Source organism: Schistocerca nitens, chromosome 1 (assembly GCF_023898315.1).
Source record: "Schistocerca nitens isolate TAMUIC-IGC-003100 chromosome 1, iqSchNite1.1, whole genome shotgun sequence".
In the NCBI taxonomy this organism is placed as follows: Eukaryota; Metazoa; Arthropoda; class Insecta; order Orthoptera; family Acrididae; genus Schistocerca; species Schistocerca nitens.
In genome coordinates this window covers 1,303,288,970-1,303,313,869 of record NC_064614.1, presented here as the reverse complement: position 1 = coordinate 1,303,313,869, position 24,900 = coordinate 1,303,288,970, and the positions used below count along the sequence as shown (strand labels likewise).

At 46.0% G+C, this 24,900-nt stretch overlaps 1 protein-coding gene and 1 pseudogene across 1 annotated transcript in view; one reads left to right on the top strand and one right to left on the bottom strand.

Annotated features, from left to right (window-relative positions):
• LOC126234303 (solute carrier family 35 member G1-like) overlaps window positions 1–24,900 on the top strand; it is a 272,461-nt gene that overhangs the window by 28,688 nt on the left and 218,873 nt on the right. The gene's annotated exons all lie outside the window — the stretch shown is intronic.
• On the bottom strand, window positions 21,978–22,095 carry LOC126212950 (5S ribosomal RNA; annotated as a pseudogene).

Sequence of the window (24,900 nt, the reverse complement as noted above, 5' to 3'; positions counted from 1 at the left end):
TTCTTCAGTGACGCTGTCAACAACCTGGTCTCGCGTTGGGAGGTTCAAATGGTTCAAATGGCTCGGAGCACTGTGGGACTTAACTTCTGAGGTCATCAGTCCCCTAGAACTTAGAACTACTTAAACCTAACTAACCTAAGGACATCACACACATCCATGCCCCAGGCAGGATTCGAACCTGCGACGTAGCGGTCGTGCGGTTCCAGATTGTAGCGCCTAGAACCGCACGGCCACGCCGGCCGGCTCTCGGAAAGACATTTGCCAAGAAAGTTTATGATTTCCTGTAGAAACTAAATTTTTGTTTAATTCACCAGCAATGCTCAGAAAATGATTGTTAAATACTGTACATACACTCCTGGAAATTGAAATAAGAACACCGTGAATTCATTGTCCCAGGAAGGGGAAACTTTATTGACACATTCCTGGGGTCAGATACATCACATGATCACACTGACAGAACCACAGGCACATAGACACAGGCAACAGAGCATGCACAATGTCGGCACTAGTACAGTGTATATCCACCTTTCGCAGCAATGCAGGCTGCTATTCTCCCATGGAGACGATCGTAGAGATGATGGATGTAGTCCTGTGGAACGACTTGCCGTGCCATTTCCACCTGGCGCCTCAGTTGGACCAGCGTTCGTGCTGGACGTACAGACCGCGTGAGACGACGCTTCATCCAGTCCCAAACATGCTCAATGGGGGACAGATCCGGAGATCTTGCTGGCCAGGGTAGTTGACTTACACCTTCTAGAGCACGTTGGGTGGCACGGGATACATGCGGACGTGCATTGTCCTGTTGGAACAGCAAGTTCCCTTGCCGGTCTAGGAATGGTAGAACGATGGGTTCGATGACGGTTTGGATGTACCGTGCACTATTCAGCGTCCCCTCGACGATCACCACTGGTGTACGGCCAGTGTAGGAGATCGCTCCCCACACCATGATGCCGGGTGTTGGCCCTGTGTGCCTCGGTCGTATGCAGTTCTGATTGTGGCGCTCACCTGCACGGCGCCAAACACGCATACGACCATCATTGGCACCAAGGCAGAAGCGACTCTCATCGCTGAAGACGACACGTCTCCGTTCGTCCCTCCATTCACGCCTGTCGCGACACCACTGGAGGCGGACTGCACGATGTTGGGGCGTGAGCGGAAGACGGCCTAACGGTGTGCGGGACCGTAGCCCAGCTTCATGGAGACGGTTGCGAATGGTCCTCGCCGATACCCCAGGAGCAACAGTGTCCCTAATTTGCTGGGAAGTGGCGGTGCGTAGGATCCTACGGTCTTGGCGTGCATCCGTGCGTCGCTGCGGTCCGGTCCCAGGTCGACGGGCACGTGCACCTTCCGCCGACCACTGGCGACAACATCGATGTACTGTGGAGACCTCACGCCCCACGTGTTGAGCAATTCGGCGGTACGTCCACCCGGCCTCCCGCATGCCCACTATACGCCCTCGCTCAAAGTCCGTCAACTGCACATACGGTTCACGTCCACGCTGTCGCGGCATGCTACCAGTGTTAAAGACTGCGATGGAGCTCCGTATGCCACGGCAAACTGGCTGACACTGACGGCGGCGGTGCACAAATGCTGCGCAGCTAGCGCCATTCGACGGCCAACACCGCGGTTCCTGGTGTGTCCGCTGTGCCGTGCGTGTGATCATTGCTTGTACAGCCCTCTCGCAGTGTCCGGAGCAAGTATGGTGGGTCTGACACACCGGTGTCAATGTGTTCTTTTTTCCATTTCCAGGAGTGTATATCTGATTTATCAGTAACAGAAATATTTTTACTGCAAACTGACTTTATATCGTCGAACATGTGCTGCTGACCAGACGCTTCCGAATGCAATGTGGTTTGCTGTGCTCTGCTGCAAAGTCATAAATGTCCAACAATTGAGTTCAGGTGGTCTTTGGCATATAAGAATGAGCGTGTGTCTATAAAATTCTATGTTTACGAACGACATTACGATGAGGTACAGCTGTTCAGACAATTCTTTTAGCCTATACCTCTTGCACTAAATCTGTGTATTTATCGCCTTCTCAAAACACATTCTCAACGATAAATATAAGTTCAGCAGCTGAAAGCACAACAATTTAAAGGCAAATTGAACATCTAAGCACTGTATCGCATTCAGTTGCTTTCATCAACTGAAACAGTGAAATGTTACGCAGCAGACTGAATTAAGAAACAACCGCGTGTCTATGAGAAACCAGTTCTGCCGATTTCCGTTCCGCCAACTTTCTTTTGAAGTTCCAAGGTAATCTATGTATATCCGTAGTGTTACAGGAGACGGGGCACTGGCAGAAGTACAACTGTGTGGAGGAGTTGTCGGTAGTGCTCGGGTAGCTGAGTGAGTAGAACATTTGCCCGCTGAAGGCAAAGGTCCCGCGATCGAGTCCCGCTCAGGCATGTAGTTATAATCTGCCAGGAAATTTAAATCAGAAGATATCTGAAAAGCAAAATTCCGAAACATACAGGATTAAAGTTTTATAATACTCTTCATCTTCTGGTTGAAGATTACTTTTTATCTTCTTTAATAGCCAAATACGTTTCCTCAAAGTTTCACCGTCTTGATTTATTTTTCAGTCAAACAGCGTGATATTTTGCAACATAGAATTGGAAAATCCTGATCAGATGCAGACTGCAATCTGGAGCAAAACATCATATGTTATAGCCACATACGGATCAGTACGTGATATTAACGAATATCTTTCTTGGGTTGATAATTTTTAAAATTTAAACACTATTATATGAAAATCATGCAATTTATTACGGAAAACATTTTCACATGAAATTTGGCAGAATACCAATAAAGCCACTGACGATGGCGCAACTTCACGGAAACATGTTTGGGTGTTACACAAGAAGTATTTGTGCTTGTTCAAGGCAGAACGGTATTTGTATAATTTTATGATGCTGTTGCTTTACCAATACTGTTGTACGGAAGTGAATCAAAGCACGGAGATGAGTTGTCAAGAGGTGTAAAATAACAGACAGAACCAAAAATGTTGACTGCAGAAACTAACGGAACAGTACAAAGAATGGACTGCATCCGGTCCAGATTGTATACCAGTCAGGTTGCTTTCAGAGTATGCTGATACAATAGCTACATATTTAACAATTATATACGACCGCTCGCTCACAGAAACATCTATACCTAAAGACCGGAAAACTGCTCAAGTCAAACCAATACCCAAAAAGGCAAATAGGAGTAATCCACTGATTTACAGGCCCATATGACTAACTCGACTTGCAGTAGGGTTTTGGAACATATACTGTGTTCGAACATTATGTATTACCTCGAAGAAAATGATTTATCGACACATAGAACGGATTCAGAAAACATCGTTCTTGTTAAACACAACTACTTCCTTGTACTCATGAAGAAATGAGTGCTACCGACAGGGGATGTGAAATTGATTCCATACTCTTAGATTTTGAGAAGGCTTTCGACACCGTTCCTCACAAGTGTCTTCTAACCAAAATGGTGCCTATGGAATATCACCTCAGTTGTGCGACTGGATTCGTGAGTTCCTGTCAGAAAGGTCACAGTGAGTAGTAACAGACGGAAAGTCATCGAGTTAAACACAAGCTGTTTCCCAAGGAAGTTTTATAGGACCTCTATTGGTCCTGATCTATATTAATGACGTAGGAGACAATCTGAGTAACCGTCTTAGATTTTTTTGCAGATAGTGCTGTCATTTACCGTCTTGTAAAGTTATCAGATGACCAAAACGAATTGCAAAATAATCTAGATAAGATATCTGTATGGTGTGAAAAGTGGCAACTGACCCTGAATAAAGAAAAGTGTGAAGTTATTCACATGAGTACTAAAAGAAATCCGCTGAATTTCAATTACGCGATATGTCACACAAATCTGAAGGCTCTAAATTAAACTAAGTACTTAGGGATTACAATTACAAATAACCTAAATTGGAACGAGCACATAGATAATGTTGTGGGTAGAACAAACCAAAGACTGCGATTCATTGGCAGAACACTTAGAAGGTGCAACAGGTCTATTAAAAGGACTGCTTACACCACGCTTGTCCGTCCTATTCTGGAGTATTGCTGAGCGTTGTTGGATTCGCATCAGGTGGGACTGAAGGATGACATAGAAAAAGTTCAGAGAAGGGCGGCTCGTTTTGTATTGTCGCGAAATAGGGGAGATAGTGCAACAGACGTGATATGTGAATTGGAGTGGCAGTCATTAGAATAAAGGCGTTTTTCGTTGCGACGGGATCTTCTCATGTAATTTCAATCACCAGTTTTCTCCGCCGATTGCGAAATCATTGTGTTGGCAGCCACCTAATTAGGGAGAAATGATCATCATGATAAAATAAGAGAGGTCAGGGCTCGCACATAAAAATTTAAGTGCTCGTTTTTCCCGCGCGCCGTTCGAGAGTGGAACGGCAGAGAGACAACTTGAAGGTGGTTCATTGAACCCTCTGTTAGACACTTTATGTGAACAGCAGAGAAATCACGTGGATCTAGTAGTCAGAGTTATACTATTGGCCATTAAAATTGCTACACCACGAAGATGACGTGCAGCAGACGCGAAATTTAACCGACAGGAAGAAGATGCTGTGATATGTAAATGATTAGCTTTTCAGAGCATTCACACAAGGTTGGCGCCGGTGGCGACATCTACAACGTGCTGACATGACGAAAGTTTCCAACCGATTTCTCATACACAAACAGCAGTTGACCGGCGTGGAACTTCCTGGTGAAACGTCGTTGTGATGCCTCGTGTAAGGAGGAGGAAACGCGTACCATCACGTTTCCGACTTTTATAAAGGTCAGATTGTAGCCTATCGCGATTGCGGTTTATCGTATCGCGACATTGCTGCTCGCGTTGGTCGAGATCCAATGACTGTTAGCAGAATATGGATTTGGTGAGTTCAGGAGGGTAATACGGAACGCCGTGCTCGACCCCAACGGCCTCGTATCACTAGCAGTCGAGCTGACAGGCATCTTATCCGCATGGCTGTAACGGATCGTGGAGCCACGTCTCGATCCCTGAGTCAACAGATGGGGACGTTTGGAAGACAATAACCATCTGTACGAACAGTTCGACGACGTTCGCAGCAACATGGACTATCAGCTCGGAGACCACGGCTGCGGTTACCCTTGACGCTGCATCACAGACAGAAGCGCCTGCGATGGTGTACTCAACGACGAATCTGGGTGCACGAATGGCAAAACCTCATTTTTTCGGATGAATCCAGGTTCTGTTTACAGCATCATGATGGTCTCATCCGTGTTTGGCGACATCGCGGTGAACGCACATTGGAAGCGAGTATTCGCCATCGCCTAACTGGCGTATCACCCGGCGTGATGGTATGGGGTGCCATTGATTACACGTCTCGGTCACCTCTTGTTTGAATTGACGGCACTTTGAAGAGTGGACGTTACATTTCAGATGTGTTGCGACCCATGGCTCTACCCTCCCCGCGAAACCCTACATTTCAGCAGGATAATGCATGACCGCATGTTGCCGGTCCTGTACGGGCCTTTCTGGATACAGAAAATCTTCCACTGCTGCCCTGGCCAGCACATTCTCCAGATCTCTCACCAATTGGAAACGTCTGGTCAATGGTGGCCGAGCAACTGGCTCGTCACAATACGCCAGTCACTACTCTTGATGAACTGTGGTATCGTGCTGAAGCTGCACCTGTACATGCTCTGTTTGACTCCATGCCCAGTCGTATCAAGGCCGTTATTACGGCCAGAGGTGGTTGTTCTGGGTACTGATTTCTCAGGATCTATGATCCCAAATTGCATGAAAATGTTTCAGTTCTAGCATATTTGTCCAATGAATACCCGTTTGTCATCTGCAATTCTTCTTGGTGTAGCAATTTTAATGGCCAGTAGTGTAAAATAAACGAAAATACGAATCAAAAAGAAAACGAGACACTGGTAAACGGGGGAAAAGAATGGATCCATAAAAAGGGAGTAAACAGATAAAACGGAAAATTAAGAAGAAGAAAAAAAAACAGTGCTAAGTGTTTGTCCAGTGCAGTGCTGTTTTATACGGTAATTCTGCAGATGCCCGGAGAGAGAGTCTCGCCGTTGGCGCGTAGCCTTCTTTTGCCAGATAGCGCCACGGGTACCTCCTACGTCCTTCTCTGCGCCACACGCTCTCGCTCCATCTGGCACCGCGGACCAGTTGGTATCTACACCTGGACACAGGCACAATTTTCCGTGGTGCGGTGTCCGTCTCGCTACCGCTGCTCCCCGTGACTGTTAAGTTCTGGTCGTGGATACATCGCCTATTCTTCACAGCACCGGGGCGCCACCCGTGGCCCGTGCGAGCCTCGCAAACCGGAATCCTCTCCCTGGCCTGTGGAGGCGCCCCCCACGGTACTGAGCTCCTGCAACGGTGGGTCCGCTGCGTCACGGCACCAGTTCTGAGACACGGCGAGGCCGCCGGCCTCCTCCGACATTCCTTTGCGAGCCTTCCTCACGTCACGGCACCGACTACCAGCCTCACCGGCAGTGTCCAACAGTACCTCTGCACCTGCGTCTCTGCAGTACCTCTGACACCCACGTGGCTGCTCGGTGCGCAACAACTGCCTTTCCCCTGGACACCGACTAGTACGAGCACAGCACACGCGGCACAGACGCCAACCTCACACTCGTACCATTGCAGTAGTACCGCTTAGGTTCTGTTCTGTGTACGGTTAGCGTCACCGTACGAGAAGCAGTTAAAATTTAAACTCTCCTTGCCAAGACGTTTCCTCCGCTACCTGCATCTAAGTCAACGTGGATACTCTGCAGATCACACTTAAGGGCTGGTTCATCGGACCACCTTCACAATAATTCTCTATTATTCCAATCTCAAACAGATCGCCGAAAAGACAAACACCCATATATTTCCGTGCGAGCTCCGATTTTCCTTATTTTATTACGATGATTGTTACCGCCTCTGTAGGTCGGTGTTAACCAAATATTTTCGCATTCGGTGGAAAAAGTTGATGATTGAAATCTCGCGAGAAGATTCGCCGCAACGAAAAATGTCTTTGTCTTAAAGACGTCCATCCCAAATGCCGTTACACGTCAGTGACACTCTTTCCCTATTTCTCGATAACACAAAACGTCCTGCTCTTCTTTGAACTTTCTCGATGTACTCCGTTAATCCTATATGGTAAGTATCCCACACTGTGCAGCAGTACTTCAAAAGAGGGCGAACGCAAAACGCAAAAACGCAGTCTTTGGTTCGCTGTTTCCACAACATTTTCTATGTGTTCTTTTGAATTTAAGTTGTTCGTAATTGTAATTCCTACGTATTTAGTTGAACTTACCGTCTTTAGATTTGATTGATTTATCTTGTAACCATGGAGAGTAGCAACGTATGGAAGTGAAACATTGACGATAACTAGTTTAGACAAGAAGAGAATATCACCTTTCGAAATGTGGTGCTACAGAAGAATGCCGTAGATTAGATGGGTAGATAGCGTAACTAATGATGACATACTGATTAGAATTGGGGAGAAGAGGAATTTGTGGCACAACTTGACTAGAAAAAGGAATCGGTTGGTACGACACGTTCTGAGGCATCAAGAGCTCACCAATTTAGAACTGGAGGGAAGCGTGGAGGGTAAAAATCGTAGAGGGAGACAATGGATGAATACACTAAGCAGACTGAGAAGGATGTAGGTTGCAGTAGATATTCGGAGATGAAATGGCTTGCAAGGGATGGAGTAGCATCGAGAGCTGCATCAAACTAGTCTTTGGACTGAAGACCACAACAAGAACAAGAACATCGTGTAACCGAAGTTTAACGGATTCTTCGTAATAATCACGTGGATGACCTCACACTTTTCATGATGGTCGACTGCGTTTTATCGCACCATACAGATATTTTTTCTAAGTTGTTCCGCATTTTGTTCTGATCTTCTGACGACTTTACTAGATGATAAACGACAGCATCATCTGCAAACAACCTTAGATGGCTGCTCAAATTGTCTTATAAATCGTTTAAGTAGATGAGGAACTGCAAGGAGCCTATAACGTTTCCTTGAAGACCGCCAGAAATAAAAAAAAAAATGGTTCAAATGGCTCTGAGCACTATGGGACTTAACTGCTGAGGTCATTAGTCCCCTAGAACTTAGAACTACTTAAACCTAACTAACCTAAGGACATCACACACATCCATGCCCGAGGCGGGATTCGAACCTGCGACGCCAGAAATCACTTCTGTTTTATTCGATGCCTTTTCGTCAGCGAACTGTGACTTCTCCACAGGGAACGACGAATCCAGTCGCATAGCTGAGACGATATTCCATAAGGATGCAGTTTGATTGCAGACCGCTTGTTAGGTACGGTGTTAACAGCCTTTTGGAAATCCAGAAAGAGGGACTTAGTTGCAGATCCCTTGTCAACAGCACGCATCCCTACGCATGAGTAAAGAGCTAGTTCTGTTTTAGAAGAGCGATCTTTTCTAAATCCGTCTTGTTTATGCGTCAGTAGACCGTCCTCTTCGAGCTAGTTCATAATGTTCGAACACAATAAATGTTCCAAAATCCTGCTGAATATCGACGATAATGATATGGGCCTGAAATTTAGTGGATTACTCGTACTACCATTCTCGAATATTGGTGTGACCTGTGCAACTTGCCAGTCTTTGGGTACTGATATTTCGTCGAGCGACGGTTTTATATGATTGTTAAGTGTGGATCTATTGCATCAGCATACTCTGAAAGCGACCTAATTGGCATACAATCAAGAACGGAAGCCTCGCTTTTATCAAGTGATTTAAATTACTTCATTACACCGAGGATATCTACTTCTAAGTGACTCATGTTGGCAGCTGTTCATAATTCGATTCTGGAATATTTACTTCGTCCTCTTCGGTGAAGGAATCCATTAAGGCTGTATTTAGCAGCAGTAATGTCCTATATCTGCCACATGCTGATTGCAGCAGCAAAAGTGATCAGTTACCATACAGTTTATTGCATTTCTGTTGCAGCTTCACCTTTGGTTGCATTCCAGGCTCCGTTCCACCTCATTCCAATTTTATATTAGTTGAGGCATAATAACGTGATTCTCTATGCAAGTTAAGAAAATGCAGGGCGACGCAGTAGTAAATTTTTATTGGGTACTTATGGATACGTAATTGCTGTTAATAGCTGCTCTTAGCTATGCAGAGCGCTAGGAGCCAATATGTCTGACTTTACACTTCTTACTGGTTGACACAGCAGCGATGCATCGGATACAGCCCGTTCCTTAGCCTCGAAACTCGCACAGTGATACTTCAGCTGAATTATAATGTTACGGCGTAATTTCTCTACTCGGATATTACTTCGCTGTAAGAATGCGATCATTCGCTTATCAGAACATGAGGAAGACGTGGAATACTTCGTAAGAACCTTATACACTCTCTGACCGTAGAGGTCCGCACACACCCCACATAGTGTGGAACTCATCACCAGATGTCTCGTGAGGCGGGCCGGCGAGTATAAAAGGAGGCGGGGAGTATTGCGCTGTCAGTAGAGAAGCAGTGACATTAGAAGGGAGGGATCGGACTGCAGAGCTCATTGACTTCGAACGTGGGTTAGTCACTGAGTAACAAAGCTGCCGGGAACATTCCCGTCCTTCTAAATCTGCACAGATCGATTGTTGGCGATGTGACTGAGAAGCTGAAACGCGAAGGAACGACCTCAGCTAAACTAACGCCAGGCAGAGCACATTCACCAGCAGACATGAACTATCGAGCATTGCAGTGGGTGGTCGTGAAACGTCCCATGAAATCAACGGGAGAAATCATCCGTGACTTCCAAAGCACTGCCAACAATTCACCTAGCACTACGACTGCAACTATTACAATTGCTACACCAAGAAGAAATGCAGATGATAAACGGGTATTCAATGGACAAATATATTATACTAGAACTGACATGTCATTACATTTTCACGCAATTTGGTTCCACAGATCTTGAGAAATCAGTACCCAGAGCGGCCACCTCTGGCCGTAATAACGGCGTTGAAACACCTGGGCATTGATGGCATGTACAGGTACAGCTGCCCATGCAGCTTCAACACGATACCACAGTTCATCACGAGTACTGACCGGCGTATTGTGACGAGCCAGTTGCTCGGCCACTATTGACCAGACGTTTTCAATTGGTGAGAGATCTAGAGAATGTGCTGGCCAGGGTAGCAATCGAACATTTTCTGTATCCAGAAAGGCCCGTACAGGACCTGCAACTTGCGGTCGTGCATTATCCTGCTGAAATGTAGGGTTTCGCAGGGATCGAATGAAGGGTAGAGCCATCTGAAATGTAGCGTCCACCGTTCAAAGTGCCTCCAGTGCGAACAAGAGGAGACAGAGAAGTGTAACCAATGGCACCCCAAACCATCACGCCGAGTGATACGCCAGCATGGCGTTGACGAATACACGCTTCCAATGTGCGTTCACCGCGATATCACCAAACACGGATGCGACCATCATAATGCTGTAAGCAGAACCTGAAGTTTTGCCATTCGTGCACCCAGATTCGTCGTTGAGTACACCATCGCAGGCGCTCCTGTCTCTGATGCAGCGTCAAGGGTAACCGCAGCCATGATCTCCGAGCTGATGGTCCATGCTACTGCAAACGTCGTCGAACTGTTCGTGCAGATGGTTGTTATCTTGCAAACATTCCCATCTGTCGCCTCAGGGATCGAGACATGGCTGCACGATCCGTTACAGCCATGCGGATAAGATGCCTGTCATCTCGACTGCTAGTGATACGAGGCCGTTGGGATCCAGCACGGCGTTCCGTATTACCCTCCTGGACCCACCGATTCCATATTGTGCTAACAGTCATTGGATCTCGACCAACGCGAGCAGCAATGTCGCGATACGATAAACCGCAATCACGATAGGCTACGATCCGACCTTTATCAAAGTCGGAAACGTGATGGTACGCATTTCTCCTCCTTACACAAGGCATGAAAACAACGTTTCACCAGGCAACGCCGGTCAACTGCTGTTTGTGTATGAGAAATTGGTTGGAAACTTTCCTCATGTCAGCACGTTGTAGGTGTCGCCACCGGCGTCAACCTTGTGTGAATGCTCTGAAAAGCTAATCATTTGCATATCACAGCATCTTTTTCCGGTCGGTTAAATTTCGCGTCTGTAGCACGTCATGTTTGTGGTGTAACAATTTTAATGTCCAGTAGTGTATGTTATTTGAGATAAGATGTATGGTCCATTTTTCTTTACCGACAACTCTGTTACAGAAAGCACATATCTCCATATGCTTCAGAACTTTCTTTCCCTACATTATTTACTAACAAGATGGGGCACCGCCACACTGGCATCTGAAAGTGTGGTAATGTTTTAGTCAAAGGATTAATGATCGATGGGTCGGTCGCACTGGACTTAATGGTTCAGCCTTAGATTACTGGTCTCCAAGGTCACCGCTCCTGGGTGTATGTGATTATTTCATGTGGGGCGTTTATAAAACATTCTGTTAATGTGCCTCCGTTACCGACAACAATCAATGACATCGCATAACAGCTGCGGAAGCTGTATTCAAGATATGCTCGCTGCAGCGTGGAATGGCTCTGAGCACTATGGGACTTAACTTCTGAGGTTATCAGTTCCCTAGAACTTATAACTACTTACACTTAACTAACCTAAGGACATCACACACATCGACGCCCGAGGCAGGACTCGAAGCTGCGACCGTAGCGGTCGCGCGGTTCTAGACTGATGCGCCTATAACCTCTCGGACACACCAGCCGGCTGCAGCGTGGAAACAATTTGCATACCGCATTGTCATTTGCCGTGCATTTCAAAGGGGCATATTGAAATGAAAAGGTATCAAGAAAAGCTTTTTAAGTCTCCCGTTCATAAAGAAACAAAATTCATTGTAAATGTTTATTAGTTTCAGAAATACAGACACGCAAAATTGGATGATTCTTTCTGATACACCCTGTATAATGAAGTGTACCACAGTGATTTATTTACAATATGCGTTGTAGGTGCCATGTTGTCGTGGAAAAGCATAAGGACTATAACGAAACAAATCACCGTCCACCGTAACCTACACTGGTTGCACAAAAACACAACACATTGCCACGCCTAATACGTTGTCGAAAAACAGCTTCAGTACAGATTCAAGTCTTCTCGGAATGGATAAATACAGGTCCTGTATTATTCCCAGGTGAATCATAATCCATTTTCTTCCTGTGTGAATCATAATCCATTTTCTTCCTGTGAAATAGTGTCGACGTTGGTATCCAAAACTAAAGAAACAGACGGAAATTAGGCATGGTTGCGTATATTTTGCCACAATACAGTATAAGCCTGTGATAGTACAGTGGAAACATTGTAAAGAATACAGAACGTGAGCAACTGCAACATACATAACAGTAGACGAAAATTTTCTTCGTTTCTTCCAACTTAACGGACTTGCACACTCATTCTGACAGCTGGTTAATTTGCACAATATGGGGTGTGAACACCTTTGGCAGCAGTACAGGCCAGACAAAGAGAGGGCATGGTGTGAACGATGTCATCAGTCTCATGTTGAGGCAATAACGCCCATTCTTCCTTCAGAGCTGCCGGCAAGCCTTGGAGACTAGTTTGTGGATGCTGAAGGGATGCATCCCGGATATGCTCCGTGGGATTCAGAGGGTGAGAGCGATTAGGCCACGCCATGCGTGCAGTATCTTCCGTTTCCAAGAAACATCAGCCGCCTGTGCTCTATGAGGCCGAACGGTATCGTCCATCAGTAGTAAGTCTGAATTCACAGCACCTCCCAACAGCCGCACATTCGGTCCCAAGATCTCGTCACGATGCCTGACAGCAGTTAAACCTTGCCAATTCACCCTTACAATTTCATGAAGAGGTGTTCGAGTGGTCGATGTAATCCCTGCCCACAGCATTAGGGATCCTCCACGATATCTGTCTCTTTCCCCAAGGTTTGGGTCCCGAAATCGTGTTCCCCGTCCCCTCCAGGTTCGAATCCGTCGAGAATCACTCGACGGACCGAATCTGGACTCATCTGTGAAAAGAATATTGGTCCACTGTTCGAATGTCCGTCTGGCATGTTGACGGCACCACTCTAGACATTCTCTTCTGTGAAAACGTGTCAGAGGTACACACACACACACACACACACACACACACACACACACACACACAGCGAGTCTTTGACCATAAAGGCCATTCTACCGAGGCCTGCTGTTCACATTTGCCTCGATACAACACCTCCCTTGGATTTTGCGAGGTCAGACGCCAGTTGTTATGCAGTACTAACGCGCTACCGTCGAGCAGTTACAGGCAAATAACGGCCCGCCTTTTCGAATATCATGCTTGGTCGCCTCTGTCCTGGTCTTCGGGATACAGTTTCCGTCTCTATAAACTGTCGCCATATCCGAGGAACAGAATAATTGACATTTAGCCATCGAGTGAGATCAGTTTGCGACTGTCCTCCTTCATACGACCCTCCACCGCAGTGAGTCTGGTAGGCGTCTTCTCTGTGCCATAGTGCTCCGTCTGTCTCGCTTTCATTTGACTGCTCCTAGTAAACTTGATTTTGTAAATGCAACGGATAACTACTGGGAACTAAACAGAATACAGGTTCTTAACAACCTTAGACGCACTGTAATATTAAACCTGCTAACAGACTATGTTGTTGTTGTGGTCTTCAGTCCTGAGACTGGCTTGATGCAGCTCTCCATGCTACTCTATCCTGTGCAAGCTTCTTCATCTCCCAGTACCTACTGCAACCTACATCCTTCTGAATCTGCTTAGTGTATTCATCTCTTGGTCTCCCTCTACGATTTTTACCCTCCACGCTGCCTTCCAATGCTAAATTGGTGATCCCTTGATGCCTCAGAACATGTCCTACCAACCGATGCCTTCTTCTAGTCAAGTTTGTGCCACAAACTTCTCCCCAGTCCTATTCAATACCTCCTCATTAGTAATGTGATCTACCTATCTAATCTTCAGCATTCTTCTGTAGCACCACATTTCGAAAGCTTCTATTCTCTTCTTGTCTAAACTAGTTATCGTCCATGTTTCATTTCCATACATGGCTACACTCCATACAAATACTTTCAGAAGCGACTTCCTGACACTTAAATCTATACTCGATGTTAACAAATTTCTCTTCTTGAGAAACGCTTTCCTTGCCATTGCCAGTCTACATTTTATATCCTCTCTACTTCGACCATCATCAGTTATTTTGCTCCCCAAATAGCAAAACTCCTTTTCTACTTTAAGTATTTCATTTCCTAATGTAATTCCCTCAGCATCACCCGACTTAATTCGACTACACTCCATTATCCTCGTTTTGCTTTTGTTGATGTTCATCTTATATCCTCCTTTCAAGACACTGTCCATTCCGTTCAACTGCTCTTCTAAGTCCTTTGCTGTCTCTGACAGAATTACAATGTCATCGGCGAAGTATAACAGACTATAAGAAATGTTAATGATACCTGCTGTATCCATAGTCTGCTGCCATTACACATACGTCAGTCTAGAAAGAAGGTAATGAAATGTCAGACTAACACAATTTAGGCCATTATTCCGCTACTGCACAGTATTCACGTCAGTCTCCAGGGTACTGCATTCTCCGGGACTCGAAGCCTGGTGGCGGCTGGGACGTTATTAACATGAATTCTTTTACAGAAATTGTTAATAAAATGATTTTTTCCCACGTTTCGGCCTTCTTCCATCACTCAGCACCAGTCTGAAAAAAGGTGTGTAACTGGATCTTTACGTCGTCTCGATAAATCAAGCGGTCTTAATCCCATACAAAATGTATGACTATTTCGAACAGGAGGTAAAACTTAGCTCTCAACATTGTCACAGTCCGGTAGCTCTGTGAGATGTGACCGTCGATGAGTGGCTTGAGGTGGATAGCGCAAACACGAAGGAACTTGCTGAATTAATGCCAGTATCAAGGGCAGAGGTGGTGTTAGATGCTATTAACGTGATGTCTGCTGGGATGACTGATTCCTTGTCCGCTGTTCTTATTCTCTACTCTGGCGAGGCGTACCGCGCTACGAGCAAACTGAAAGTGTGCCAGTGACACGTGGGGAGCGTGGCTGCGGCTGGTGTTCTTTTCTCCTGCGCCAGATCCGGCAACCACGTGGTGGGTCGGAGGGGGGGCTTGCCCCTGACAGATATGCCAACCTTCTGGCGCGCGTCCCCACCGTATAGTGTAGCAGTCTCACAGGCGCCACATCGGGATGTCACCAGCTGCTCCTACAGCTAAAACTGCACTTCAGCAGTCACCAAGAGCCGCCCCAGCTGTGGCGCATTCACAATGTCCCTAACATGCAGAACTTAACAGTATGCAGCCTTCTTGAAACTTGTATAAAAAAAAAGGGACGAAATTGAAAAGAAAAATAACATCGTTGTCCACACTAAAACGCTTTCATTCCCAATGTCCCTAACATGCTGAACTTAACAGTATGCAGCCTTCTTGAAACTTGTACAAAAAAAAAAAGGGACGAAATTGAAAACAAAAATAACATCGTTGTCCACAGTAAAACGTTTTCATTTACCAAGCCAATTACAGCTTTCAACGGCTTTTATATTAACCCTCTTCCAAAAATTAGCTGCGAGTTTTTCTGCTTATTCCTTTACATTTCGTCACTATTACAATGAATCACTTTTCAATTACTGCTGAATTACAGTTCTTTCTCATTTCTCTCTTTTTTTGCGGTGTTCGCATGTATTCAAATTCGTGGTACATCATAATCAATGGGGCAAAAGCATACAGTTAAAAGCACTGGGCTCTAAACCGTTTACCTTCAGAGATATGAGCACATCTGCGTCATAGATATTGTGAAACCAATGTCTTCTACTAGAAGTTGTTTGCTTCCTCTATTTTGGGAGTCGGTAGTAAGGACAAAGACAAGAAAAAATCGTCTACTAAACATGCTCCCTACAATGCGTGTCTTAAGAACTATGAGCAATTATTCAGTAGAAGAGGTGTGTTTCGCAGTAGCAAAGATGAACTAGTGCTCATAGCTCTTAAGACATTTACTTTACAGTCCATTTTTGCTGAAATTTTTTTCTTTTTTTAATTCATAATACCACCTCTCAGAATGCGGAAATCAGAATGCTTGCAGCAGAAGAGATTTGTTTCATAGTATCGAAGATCACGAACTGCTTATAGCTACTAAGGTTTGCATTTTAGAGCCCATGTTGAAATCGGGTATTTACTTTTTTTTCTAGTATCGTTTAGTTCCAACTGAATGCGTTTACGTCGTTAATTATAATGCACCCTGTATATTTGCCCTTTATGTTGTCTGACATCGCTTCCCCATCAAGAATTTCCTTGCTCCCTCTTCGACCTTTGTATCCAGCGAAAGACACATCCCACATCCACTTCAACTTCACAACACTCTACGAGATCTTTCCTTTCCCCTCTTTCCTCTTAAATGTTTATTCGTCTTTGCTCTCTACACGCTTCTTTGCAATGGCCGCTAGGCAACATTAGAATTTGTGAACGGTTTACGCATTTATGGTTCCTGTCTCATTGTCACAGCCTACGATTGGCACTATACGTCACGTTACGTCCGCTTTATTTCGATTCATTCACAGTGTGACAGCCATTACATTAGAATCAATGTAAAATAATATGAAAATTATTTTAGTAAATTTGTTCGTCATGTCTAAAACCTGATTTCTTTACTAATTACTCAAAATTAATTATTCAACTTGCTTAGTGTGAAATTTATTCTGTGCCACTTTTTCACAGAAATTGCTTGAATACATTCAATATATAATACAGGACACGGGGCGTGAGTGCCACTCTACGATGAGTAGGTTGGCACAAGAAGAGGAATTCATGGCCGCACTGAACCAGTCAGCAGATTTATGACTCCTAAAGGAGGAAAAAATATGAAACTTCCTGGCAGATTAAAACTGTGTGCCCGACCGAGACTCGAACTCGGGACCTTTGCCTTTCGCGGGCAAGTGCTCTACCATCTGAGCTACCGAAGCACCGCTCACGCCCGATACTCACAGCTTTACTTCTGCCAGTATCTCGTCTCCTACCTTCCAAACTTTACAGAAGCTCTCCTGCGAACCATGCAGAACTAGCAGTCCTGAGAGGAGAGCTTCTGTAAAGTTTGGAAGGTAGGAGACGAGATACTGGCAGAAGTAAAGCTGTGAGTATCGGGCGTGAGTCGTGCTTCGGTAGCTCAGATGGTAGAGCACTTGCCCGCGAAAGGCAAAGGTTCCGAGTTCGAGTCTCGGTCGGGCACACAGTTTTAATCTGCCGGGAAGTTTCATATCAGCGCACACTCCGCTGCAGAGTGAAAATCTCATTCTGGAGGAAAAAATATGTCTCACCCAACCCTTCGGACAATCCTTCACTCAATCCTAATACAGACAAGACGGTACTAAGTAAATGTATCGGTGTGCTGTGCTTATAAATATGTGTAGTACAGTGGAACAGGAAAATTTGCTTCAGTTGCAAAACGCAATGACACTTGTAGTTCGAAAACAGTGTGCTCCAACACTGATGATATTCGATGTTTACAAAAGCGGAACTGTGCACTAAAATGAAGAAATTTTATATTCCTCCACATCAGACAATCGTCTGAACGTAAATACCACTTGTCTTGTCGCTTACGAAGTCTGCACTCAGCCGAAGGCGAGGGTAGTGCACAGCAAAACAAAATGAAGGTACTCTTAATGTCGAGTTTACATCGAAGTACGCTGCTACCCGTTACAACTGCAACACAGTGGAGACGACAAGAAACAAACGCCAAACTCGCATAAAATGTACCGCAGGCTTAAAATAGAAATTTCAATGCAACCGCACAAAGCAGGTACAACTAACGCCATCTGCATTACGTACACAGAGTGGTCAGAACATTCCGAAAAGCTTTTGAGGCCGTTACACGGTAGGTTGTACTGAGGAATAATTATTAACAAAAAATGTGATACTTTGCCACCTTTCCTAGTTAATCAGCATTATGTTAGCCCACTAGGCCGTTGCGCACAAATTCAAATAGCCCACCAGATACTACTAGTGTCAGTCGTTCTGACAGAGCGGGAGACTGCTCAACGTTTGGCTCGGGTTCGATCCTCATCACCGTCCCATATCCCATTTTTGTACCGCTGTCTTGTTCGGTTTTTGGAAACCAAACTAAAAACACATTTGAAGACACTGTGTCTGGTGAGCCATTTGAACCGCGCGCACAACGGTCTGATCGGCTAACGTCAATGCCAATTAACTGCGAAACGTCGCACTGTATCGAATTTGTTTCTTAACAATTATTTCTCATCACAACCAACTCTGTAACACCCTTACAAGCTTTTCACACTGTTTCTGACCACCCTATAACCGTGTTACCATTGCACTCTCATTTTGAAGTATTGGCTTGTAACACAAATTTAAGTGTCACTGTAGACCTTCTACGAAATATTTTAGTGTAATTCGTGTCAGCATAGTTATGAATTCTGAAACACCTTTGCTTTCGGTCACCTTATTTTAGTACTACTGCGTGGTGTCAGACTACAGGTTATGTGACGCTGCCACGTGTACTGCATCTCTTCATAACTGCTACTGTCTGCAATCCACTGGTTAACTGCGTAGTCTTCCCAGATACCGAAGGAAATACGTTCATAACCGCTTCTTCATACATGTCTTCGTTAATTTATGGAGTCTGAAGACCAAAACTAGCGCACTTGCTCACTTTGATTTCAGTCGAAAAATATTTGTTCGCTTAACTAAATGTAAATCTGTAGCGCACAATATGTTTCGATTCCTCAGTCAAATTTGGACTCTTCCAATGCTATAAATGAGCACACAATCCCACGAGTGAACGTAACGAATCAGTGTAACTGTTTATTCATTGATTCATGTTTTAAATAGAATCAAATATAATTTCTTCGGGTGTACACGGAACGGAATCTATTTCCCCGGTTTCGCTTGTCGGAGTAATTGCTGCTCTCGTCAGTTCTACTGACACAATTTGTTTCAGAAGAATGGTGTTTTTTTATGTGTTGTCATGACGTAAATCTCCTCTGGTACTCCTCAATTTTGTCTGTTGCACAGTTTTTCTACGAGCTGTCAAGGATGTACGGAATGCTTTACAGCATACTTTTAACAGCGCTATACCTTTCTAGTTGTCACATAAAATCTTATACATACCGTTATTGGTGGAACAAACCACAGTCACTTTCTATTCTTCTGGTAATATCTGTTCTTTCAAATTCTTGCCTACTACACTGCGGATTTTCGAAACAAGTTGCTACCCTCCGCCGTTTAGGAGTTGGGCTCATACTACATTTTCTCCTGCGTTCTTAAAGTCCTTCAGCTATTTTATGCAGTTTCTAATTTCGGATCAGTTGTGGCGCGCTTCGGGATTAGCCGAGCGGTCTGGGGCGCTGCAGTCATGGACAGTTCGGATAGTCCCGGCGGAGGTTCGAGTCCTCCCTCGGGCATTGGTGTGTGTGTTTGTCCTTAGGATAATTTAGGTTAAGTAGTGTGTAAGCTTAGGGACTGATGACCTGAGCAGTTAAGTCGGATAAGATTTGCACACACATTTGAACATTTTTTGTGGCGCGCTTTCGAAAATCGAGACGATCACTCGAGTCTCCGCCATCCAGCAGAACTTCAACCTTTCACTTGTTCGTTTGTAAGTGCCCATTTGTTCTCCCGTTTTATAGATTGGTGCTGTTGAGTTAGTCCGTTGTTCTATAATTTAATTTTTGTACCGAGTTCTTTACCTCTGTATGCATGAAGGTTCTCCATGTGCTTCTTCTATTAAACCTCTTCTCAAAGCAGCTCGAGTTGTTCTACGACGAATCATGCTGAAAGCAGAGTTGTTGACCCTTCAACCTTCCACCGGATGCCTACTGCAGGTCGTCTCTCTGTTTATCCTGGAGAGCCATACCACATTCTTCACTGAACCAGACTCGTCCTCTGTTGATTTATTTCGGAATGATGTTCAGAGTAGTTCCTGGCACGCTATCGTTTACCGAATTCGAGATGTTTTATGTTTTATCATACACAGTTGAGCAAAACGTAACGACGACAGTGAGTTCACTACCAAGTAGGATAGTTCGATGAAACTTTGGCCATACACAGGAAGAACGGCTACAGTATAGTATAAAAGGTAACTGAAAGAAATATGCAGTGAGAAAAACGTAAGTAACACTTTTATTCAAATACAAAAATTACGCTGAAGTGACCGCCGTTTGTGGTGGTACGGTGGACATTACAAAATGTGGCACATTTTTCATAGTAGGGTGTGAGATCAGCACGGAGAGCGGTGGTTGCCCTTCAAGGTGCTGCCGTGCAGACCACAACACTGGTGAGGAGGGCGCGCCATTCCTTCACCAGCGCCGTTGACAATGGCTGGATGGCCGTCGTTGGACGAGAATGTGTTGCAGCACGTCTGCCCGACGCACCCCACACGTGCTCGATGCGACTTAAATCGCGGGGACAGTCAATTCGCCGAATATCCTCTCGTTCCAAGAGCTTCTTCGCCTGCTCTGTTCCATGCGGTCGCGCACTGGCATCCATAAAAATGAAGGGAGGGCCGAATTCACCCCTGAAAAGACGCGCATTGGGAAGGAGCGCAGTGTTACAATAACGTTTAGTTGGGAGTGTACAGTGTTCATTCGATTTGGAGGTCAGTATGCACTCCGTCTTCAGGCCACGAGTGGCTTACTGGGACCGTCCTACTGCCGTGTCATCCTCCGTGGAGGGTGAGGATAGGAGGGGCGTGGGGTCAGCACACCGCTCTCCCGGTCGTCATGATGGTATTCTTGACCGAAGCCGCTACTAATCGGTCGAGTAGCTCCTCAATTGGCATCACGAGGCTGTGTGTGTCGGGACACACAGTTTCAAATGCCGGCTCCATGGCCATTGTTGGGTCTTCACAGCTGAGCTATTTGCCCTCTACCAGGCTGTTCTTTACATCCGCCGCCACCGACAGTCTGCTTATGTCATCTGCTCTGATGCCCTGAGCGCCATCCAGAGCATCAGTGATCCGTATCCGGTTCACCCTTTCGTGCACCGGATCCATCGCTTTCAGCAGCTGGCGGACGAGGGTTCTCCGGTTGTGTTGTTGATAATTCTTCCGGGTTATATGGCCGTGGTCCATGGAATTCTTCTATTCCTAACGTTTCGTCCAATACTACGTTGGACATCTTCAGAGGTATGGCTTGGTCCTGCTGAGTCCTGCCTCTGAAGATGAGCCATACCTCTGAAGATGTCCAACGTAGTATTGGACGAAACGTTAGGAATAGAAGAATTCCATGGACCACGGCCGTATAACCCGGAAGAAGTATCAACAACAGTACCATCCGGTCGTGAAAGCCTTCATTGTATGGTTCTCCGGTTACCTTTATGTGGGTTCCTAGCCATGTCGGTATCCCTGCAACGAAGCTGCAGATGCCGCGGCCAAGGCTGCGGTCCTCCAGCCTCGGACAGCTTCTTGTTTTGTTCCTTCATCTGATTGTAGCAGGGTCCTTTGTCAGCGCATTTTATCCCTGTGGTATGCGGATTGGTCTACACTTAGTGAAAACAAGCTTCGGGCCTCGAAACCTCTCCCCACGGCTCGGACGACCTCTTCACGCCCTACTCGGCGGGAGGAGGTCGTTTTGGCCCGGTTACGGATTGGACACTGCCGGTTTAGCCATCGCCATCTGCTGACGGCTGCGCCGGCGCCGTTGTGCCCTTGTGGGCAATTGCTGACGGTCCGCCACATTTTAACGTCCTGTCCGAATTTTAATACTCTGGATGAAATTCTAGCGAATAACCCAGGAGCAGCTGGTCGCGTTCTTCGTTTTATCCACTTGATAAACCTGTCTAAGGACATTTTATTATGCTGTTTTCTTTTAATCCCTTGCCTGTTAATGTGCCTTTTATACTGTTGTCCTTTTTAGTTGCTGTTTTAACCTTCTGCCTCGCAGTGCATTCATAACTTAGTCTGGGCGCTAATGACCACTGTAGTTGTGCGCCCTAAAACCACAAAAAAAGAGGCTGAGTGCACCCCGAAAAATGGCAACAGCGCATGGCAGCCTGGATGGTCACCCATCCAAGTGCCGACCACGCCCGACAGCGCTTAACTTCGGTGATCTCACCGGAACCGGTGTATCCACTGCGGCAAGGCCGTTGCCCGGCGGTCAGTATGCCCAGGGAATATTATACACCCTCACACCACAACACCTGCATCACCAAAACGATCATGCTCGACAATGTTCCTGCGTGCTTTACGTGTTCCAGCCTCTCGCTATATGAGCCTACCTCCAGAATCACTACTCAGACTGAATCTGCTCTCATCCGAGAAGAACACTTGAGCCCACTGGTCGTCGGTTCAGTCCCCGTGCTGCTGGCACCACCACAAACGGTGCCGCCGGTAACCGGCTGCCAACTGAACGCAGCGTGCTGGCTGTCGGGCAAATAGACCGCCACAATGCAGTCGCCGCGCCACTGTGGAGCGTAATATTGCGTGCCTTGCAGTCCTGTTAAATACGGCTGGAACTGCACCCATTCTTTGCCGTGGGTCCCTTGTAGCCTGTCGCACAGTGTAGCGGCCATCTGCTGCTGTAGTTGTAGTGGTCGACCACCTCCTCTCTTTGGAGCAGCAGTGCCTGTGGTTCGGAACGCTGCCCTTGCACATGAAACAGCCCCGCGACCAACACCAAACTCCTGAGTTACATGCATCACAGTTCGACCTTCATCCAGTTTCCCGACGATTCCTTCCCATCTCATGTCAGCCGAATGTTGTATTCAAAACACGTCGTAATGAAGAACAGCACCACAGTACCTCCTGATTGACACACACTGTCTTTTCCCGTGTTCGGCTCCAGCTCCGTTTGCCCCTGTAGTCACGCTAACCTCACGACAAGTCACGTCCATCCTTCTGCGCACGCCTAGGAGATCTCTGCCAACGTGTTGCTGCACTTCAATTCATCTCCACCAAGTTGTTAATGTGTTACGTTGTTTTATCTGTGTCGTCCTTAAGTTTTGCAAGGCAATGTACCGGGTGATCAAAAAGTCAGTATAAATTTGAAAACTGAATAAATCACGAAATAATGTAGATAGAGAGGTACAAATTGACACACATGCTTGGAATCACATGATGTTTTATTAGAACCAAAAAAATATAAAGTTCAAAAAATGTACGACAGATGGCGCTTCATCTGATCAGAATTGCAATAATTAGCATAAGACAAAGCAAAGATGATGTTCTTTACAGGAAATGCTCAATATGTCCACCATCATTCCTCAACAATAGCTGTAGTCGAGGAATAATGTTGTGAACAGCACTGTAAAGCATGTCCGGAGTTATGGTGAGGCATTGGTGTCGGATGCTGTCTTTCAGCATCCCTAGAGATGTCGGTCGATCACGATATACTTGCGACTTCAGGTAACCCCAAAGCCAATAATCGCACGGATTGAGGTATGGGGACGTGGGAGGCCAAGCATGATGAAAATGTCGGCTGAGCACACGATCATCACCAAACGACGCGCGCAAGTGATCTCTCACGCGTCTAGCAATATGGGGTGGAGCGCCATACTGCATAAACATCGTACGTTCCAGCAGGTGTTTATCAGCCAGGCTGTGGATGATGCGATTCTGTAACATATCGGCGTACCTTTCACCCGCGACGGTAGCAGTTTTGCTGTCCAACGCGATCTGTCGGAAATTTGTCAACCTTTTTTTGTTCTAATAAAAACCCCATGTCATTACAAGCATGTGTGTCAATTTTTACTTCTCTATCTACATTATTCCGTGGTTTATTAAATTTTCAAATTTATACTGACTTTTTGATCATCCGGCACACTAAAGTGCCAAAGACACTGGTGTAGATGTGTGCATTCAAATACAGAGATATGTAAACAGGCACAATCCGGCGCTGCGGTCGGCAACGCCTATATAACACGTCTAGCTCAGTTGTTAGATCGGTCACTGCAGCTACAATGGCAGGATATCAAGATTTAAGTGAGTTTGAACGTGGTGTTATAGGCGGCACACGAGCGATGGGACACAGCATCTCCAAGGTAGCGATGAAGTGGCGATTTTCCCGTACGACCATTTCACAAGTGTACCGTGAATAGTAGGAATCTGGTAAAACATCAAATCTCCACATTCTTGCTGCCGGAAAAAGATCCTGCAAGAACAGGACCAACGACGACTGAAGAGAATCGTTCAAACATCCCGCAAATTGCTGCACAGTTCAATGCTGGGGCCATCAAGAAGTGCGAATCATTCAACGAAGCATCATCGAATGGGCTTTCGGGGCTGAAGGCCCACTCGTTACGTTTCATGACTGCACGACACGAAGCTTTACGCATAGCCTAGGCCGGTCAACACCGACATTGGACTGTTGATGAGTGGGAACATATTCGCTGGTCCGACGAGTCTCGTTTCAAAATGTATCGGGCGGATACACGTGTACGAGTATGGTGACAAATGGACCCAGCATGTCAGCAGGCGACTGTTCAAGGTGGTCGAGGTCTGTAATGGTGTGGGGAGTGTGCAGTTGGAGTGATATGGCACCCCTGATACGTCTATATACGACTCTCACAGGTGACACATAAATAAGCATCCTGTCTGATCACCCGCATCCATTCATGTCCATTGTGCATTCCGACGGACTTGCGCCATTCCAGCAGGACAATGCGATACGCCATACCTACATAATTGCTACAGAGTGGCTCCAGGAATACTCTCATGAGTTTAAACACTTCCGCTGTCCACCAAACTCCCGGCACATGAACGTCATTGAGCATATTTTGGATGGGTTGCAACGTGCTATGCAGAAGAGATCCCCACCCGTTCGTACTCTTACGGATTTATGGACAGACCTGCAGGATTCATGGTGTCAGTTCCCTCCAGTCCCTCCAGTGCTACTTCAGACATTAGTCGAGTCAAAGCCACGTCTTGTTGCGGCACTTCAGCGTGTTCGCGGGGGCCC